Here is a 6,846-nt window from a genome sequence, read left to right as displayed (position 1 = left end):
GTTTCGTGCAAATGAGGAGGATCCCGGATCGGAGGGTGATCGGTAGGGTTTTTCTTAACTGACCTTGCTGTTAAATAAGGTAATAAAAAACTCATTGCATCTCCATCCTAAAGCCTTGCTTGGAGTGGTACCTATCGTCAACACTGACCCAAAACACTTCCCTCATCCAGGCCATCATTCCTACTCATACTACTTACATTTGCTATCAGTCCTGTTTTGTACAGCCTTCTTTGCTGAAGAAAAGTCACCAGGGACGCGGTGAGTCGCGTCAATTTCGTCATTGGAACCACTCGATATGATTGGTCATATAAAAACCTTGGGAACCAAATGCATAATGAGTGCTCTAACTCCCCCTTGTGGTGGTCTGGAACAATGAAGCCGTGATGCTGGGYACCTCTAAGTCCCGCGGTGTAACTTTTAAAGGAGGAACCACTGTATATCAATCTACAAGCAGAGTCTGAACATCAGACAGGATGGCATTGTCTCCCTCAATCCGTGCAATGGCTACTGCTACAGGTTTCAGGAGATTAAGGCTGATTACCACTCTCTCCCAAAATACATCATCCAGGAGGATCCTCTTGATGGGTCTGTCCATATCGGCAGACTGTGATATGGCCATTTCTTGGGGGAGACTCCTTCCCCTCCAGGAGACTGTCAAACATGATGACAACACCACCCCAATGGGTGTTGCTGGGCAGCTTCAATGTGGTGCTCTTATTCTTCTCACTTTGCTTGGTGAGGTAGATTCCTGCAATAACTTGATGACCCTTCACATACCTAACCATTTCCTTGCTCTCTTGTAGTGTATCCATTGTTTTCAGTGCCACGATGTCCTTGAGGAGCAGATTCAATGCATGAGCAGCACAGCCAATGGGTGTGATGTGAGGGTAGGACTCCTCCACTTTAGACCAAGCAGCCTTCATGTTCACAGCATTGTCTGTCACCAGTCCAAATATCTTCTGTGGTCCAAGGTCATTGATGACTGCCTTCAGCTCATCTKCAATGTAGAGACCAGTGTGTCTGTTGTCCCTTGTGGCTATGCTCTTGTAGAATACTGGTTGAGATGATGTCGTGAATTATTCCTTGCCCACGAACATACGACCACCCATCAGAGATGATTGCAATACAGTCTGCTTTCTCTTTGATTTGCTTGACCTTCACTTGAACTCTGTTGAACTCTGCATCCAGCAAATGAGTAGATAAAGCATGTCTGGTTGGATGGGTGAATGCTGGGCGAAGAACATTCAGAAATCTCTTCCAATACACATTGCCTGTGAGCATCAGAGGTGAACCAGAATACACCGCTCGAGCAAGACATTCATCAGCATCTCTCTGACTACATTCCTCCATTGAGTCAWAAAACTTCTGATTCCAGGAGGACCATGAGCTGTTGCTATCGATAGGGTGTCTGATTCATCATTTTCACCTCGAATAGAAGTAGAGGGACTTTTGTCAGAGGTTGCTTGTTATGAGCGCTGAGGGAACTTTATNAAAAAATCATGTATGTCATATAAAATATATTCACCCCTCCCAGTATTGTAATCAAAACTTACCAGAAAGCATGTAGTCCTTGGCTCAAACATTGTAGTAGTGAGGGCTCAATAGCATCTCATTAGCATSCAAGATCTTCAGAATCAGCTGTACATGTGATGGAWGARTGCACTGCATATGTGAAGGAAGAATGCACTGTGCATGCAGAGGGTTGCAATTCCATTGAATTGGGGATAGTTTAACMAAAATATACCACAWGAYCTAGAATTGCCTTCTGAATCCCACAAAAAAAGGTTCACCGTTATAAGCTAACTTTTTTGATGAATTTTCCCATGGAAAACGTTTCAGACCCTTTGCAACCTTACTCCACACACAAATACACACTCCACACACACATATACACGACACATATACACACTCCACACATAACCACTTATACTGGTCTTTGATCACTGTTGTGTGTGTGAATGTAACGGTTGTCGTCGGTGGAAGGWGAGGACCAAAGCGCAGCGTGGTTAGTGTTCATCTTATTTAATCAATACAAAACTGAACACTTCAAATACAAAACAACAAAGTGAAAACCGAAACAGTTCTGTCTGGTGCAGACACACAAAGACTGAAAATAACCACTCACCAAAAACCCAACAGAAAACAGGATACCTAAATATGGTTCCCAATCAGGGACAATGATTGACAGCTGCCTCTAATTGAGAACCATATCAGGCCAAACACAGAAATAGAAAATCATAGAAAAACTAACATAGACAACCCACCTCACTCACGCCCTGACCATACTAAAACAAAAGACAAAACAAAGGAACTAAGGTCAGAACGTGACAGCGTGAGAATTTGACTTCTGGTTGGACGAGGATGATGATGTAGATTGCTTCGTCAAAGGTGTTTGGATACATTCCATTGCATTCCCAGGCATGAGGGACGATAGCATCTCCGTGTATCAAAGCGCACAATAGAGACCTACCTACGCCTATATATCCATCGCCACCAGACGAGCATCCTACTGGAGTGTGTAAATATCTAATTATTGTACATGTAGAGAGAGAAATGTAGACTGACCTACATAAATATATTTAGAATGTACCTCAAAGTGTAAGTACACGAGTTCGCCTTACATTAGGAGCGTGATATGTGACACCGTAATGAGCCATACCCTCTTGTTAACCCGCCATTCCAAGAAGGCCGTACCACCTGTTCGACCATTTGCTGACCCCTCGACTCTCTCATCATATAGATTTCATGGTCTTTTGGTAATCTGAGAGTCTGCCGCCACTGTTGCCCCCATGACTAGAGGCACGGGTCTTCTGCCCACCTTAAGTTAATTTCTTGTAATGATTTATTCCCATATTCTACAGAGTATTTGTGCCCTCGTACACAGAATGGTATTCCTCACCACATTCAGACCGCTGCTACAATACGTTAATATGTCACACAACGAATCCATGGGAATAATCTCTGATATATTTAGACTTCACAGCTATTGACTGTTCTTCAGCGTTGGTTTGGGAATGGTGTTATTTTCATGTCTATTGACCACAAACAAGATACTGTTTTCCGTGTCTTCCACTTTCGTATGTCTTAGCAGCTGAATTATTGATGTGACCTGTTGGCCTGCTTCTAACAAGTTAACGTGGTCAATTATCCATGTATAGATAAGAGATGAAAACACATAACAACACATTTACCACGACCATATGCCAATTTGATTGTCTCATTGCTATCTCTTATCTTTCCCGTTGTACATTTAACTCCTTCTGCACATCCACCCCATTAACACACTCTACTTGTCACCACCACTATCACATTCAGCATCAATAGAGATACTCTTAATTACAATATGTGTGATAGTGTCATGTTGTTGATATGAGTGTCAGATGTTACCGTTACATTATTGTGTTCGGTGGTTAAGTTTGTAGATTACCTTTTGTTTAATGATCAATCAGGTTCAGCTAGCACGGGTCTGAAGATCTCTGCATATCTTCCATCAACAGGAAGTTCATCCACAATCCTAATAACAGTCCCCTAAATAAAATGAAATAAGTGAGACTAGGGGGGCCGAGAAGACGAACGAGGTGAGAACACATTTTGGCGACGATAATCAAGAAGAGGAGAGCAATTCGAGTAAGAGATAGAGATGATAAGATGAATTTATTGTTTAAGAGAGAGAGAAGCATATAATCGCACACGAATGAGTCGAAGAGTATGGAATTGCAACCCTCTGAGACAATTGAGCCTAGATCGAGTAGCATTCTTCCTGTACACATATGAGCAGAGAGACTGACGAACTGCATACCATCACATGTACAGCTGATATCTGAAGATCTTGGATCCTAATGAGATGCGATTGACCCTCCATACACAAATGTTTGAGCCAAGCGACTCACATGGCTTTCTGGTAAGGTTTGAGTATACAAATCACTGGAGGGGAAAATGAGATATTTTATGAATGACGAGAGCGCGATAGGAATGATTCTAGTAGAGTAAAGCTAGTGATGAGAGCAGAGGAGACCTGAACCATAAAAAGATCAGTGTATTTAAATAATGTATGACTAACCTGATGTATTTCGTGAGAGCTAGATTAAGTAGTTTTTACTACCGATGATTAAGTTTTAGCTGTGCTTGAGCCTCTACGCACGATTTAATTCATCCTGTTTCCATACACTGTTAAATTTTAACATTTATCTTACAAAAGTAGTGGCTAAAATTCTAACTGCATACTTTGTAGCTGTTACATGAATTGCCTTATTGGGGGTTTTTCATTTTTTCCCCTAATCTTTGACAGGGAAATGCCACCGAGGCACTAGTCTGAAGGTGGTAGACATTTCGAGCTGCAGCTAATATAGAAGGGAAAAGCTGCGTACACTTTGCAAATTACTGTGCCCAAATCAATGTGAAGAATGCAACAAAGATTGCAGAATCATCTGAGGCAAGTGCCATACAAAGTATCCCTCAGCGCTCCATAACAAGCAACCTCTGACAAAAGTCCCTCTACTCTATGCGACGTGAAAAAATTGATGAATCAGACACCCACGAGTAGCAACCAGCTCGATGGGCCTCCTGAATCAGAAAGTCTTTTTGACTCAATGGGAGAATGTAGTTCAGAGAGATGCTGGAGAAGCTGTCTGCTCGAGCGGCGTATCTGCTGTCACCTCTGATCTCACAGGCAATGTGTATTGGAAGAATATTCGAATGTTCTTCGCCCCAGCATTCACCCATCCAACCAGACATGCTTTAAATCTACTCATTTGCTGGATGCAGAGCTCAACAGAGTTCAAGTGAAGTCAAGCCAAATTCAAAGAGAAAGCCAGACTGCTATTGCCAACAGCAGAAACTCGCGTAAGAGATGGAGAGAGAATGGTTAGACTGCTCGATAGATGTATACAGAGAGATGAGGCGAGAGAGAGAAAGAGTAGACATCAGTGCGTGACCTACTGCATGAGCGTGCAACCAGTATTCTACAATATGAGTGCTCTAGCTAACGCTCCACATAGGGAGGAGCAACAGAATCGCCACTGGTTAGCTCTTCACATTACTGAGAGATGTGTGACTCGGTATACTCAGTTCAAACTCCAGTATGACCCTTATCACACCGACTCACCAGAACTGTCAGCTGTTTAGTAGTTGGCACATCTGGTGGTCCCGTGACCACCACTACACTCTGGTGCTGATGAGCATGTGAATGGTCTCGGCCTGCATAAGGTTACCGCTACAAGTGTGATGTGGTATCGCGTTTTACACAATAACTCCTTCAGTCAATCTACGTACCTCATTCTGGCTACCTCAGGCCTAGCGTCTACTTATGTCAGGTTGATAATCACCCAGCCCTTCCTCAAAGGATCATCCATGCGACCTACTTAAATAAACCAATGGCAAGCGATGACACTACAAGAGAGCCACACAAAATGGAGTAACACAATGCGTGTAGTATGGTGTGAAGCATCGACCCGTCTAGTGTACAAATTATTGCCAAGACGATTGCTCTACACTCACACACACAGTACTATGAGCATGTAACAACCAAGCTGAGAAACAGAGCAGCCTACACACACATCTCGAAAGCTTCAGTGTGCAGCCACCAGTCATAGCTTAACACGCCGAGTTTGAGCGTTACACGGAACTCTGTTAAGTTGCATTCCATAGTGCTTAGCACAGTCATCCTTGAGCAAGCGAGACAAGGAGTCTCTAATCGCCGCACAAAACAGACACCAATGGCTCCAGATCATGCACACAAGCTGCTTTGCCAGACTATGGAAGCAGGACCACTCTCACTGGATAAGATTACACCTCACCATGCTGGATGATATTTTGCAGTGAGAGAGCAATCACTGGTATATACCACGCCCAGCAGCAGTTCATTGCCTATAACCCATCATAACTGTACGCTCGGAACACTCTTCATGTCAGTCTGTAGTAGCCATATCGACCGGCACGGAGACAGTTCTGTAGAGCTGTAGGAGACGAGTCTACAATGCCCCGATTCACTGCTGAGACTGCCAGGTGCACCCTGCGTGCTGTATGTAAACAACCATTTTGCGATGAGTATGATCACTATCACTGGTTCCTTCTCTACTTAAAACAGTTCAGAGCTCCTATTGCCGATCGCGAGACGAACCATCTGTAGAAGTACCAGTTTCCACTCGCCCAGACATGCAACCAGCGCTCATTGCTTCCCTCAGCCTCATCTAGCGCGATGATAAACACACTGAAGGTGATTCATCACGTTAGTGATCACGGCATATTGCACGCGATTGTTCACCAGGCTTTATTCAGTATCTAATGTATGACGCAATATACAACACACTAATCGTAGAGTGGCTTCCTCACCTGTAAACTGACCAGAGTACAATTGTCGACGCGAGCCATCTAATAAACATCACCTGCCCTATGTGAACATCCCACTGTTATCTTCAAGGCGACGAACAAAGAATCTTCTTAGCAAAAATACAACTAACGGCGAGACTAAGGCAAAATCGTTACATACACTTATTACACGCAGACAGTCTAATTGCGATAACACATAACCTTCATAACGAAGTGACATCACTGCTCTCAAGTACCAAAAACAAGCTATTGTTTCTTAACAAATTTGACGAGAATATAATCTACAGCGCCTGCTGAATAAGCATGCACATGTTGAGTCAGCAGCAGTCTACTTGTTGGCAGTTTGACGATAATGAACACACTACTGAGTCTCCATAGACAATCACTTGGCTTGGTGACATCTGAGCATGCACATTATTGTGTTGATTAACTATCTACTGTGGTAACATTCACTATATTTACAGTTTCTAGTAACAGGCAATGTCATAAAGAATGATCGTCTACTATATCATCTCTCTC

The sequence above is a fragment of the Salvelinus sp. IW2-2015 genome, unplaced genomic scaffold (genome assembly GCF_002910315.2).
Source record: "Salvelinus sp. IW2-2015 unplaced genomic scaffold, ASM291031v2 Un_scaffold136, whole genome shotgun sequence".
Classification (NCBI taxonomy): domain Eukaryota; kingdom Metazoa; phylum Chordata; class Actinopteri; order Salmoniformes; family Salmonidae; genus Salvelinus; species Salvelinus sp. IW2-2015.
This window is presented reverse-complemented; position numbering follows the sequence as displayed.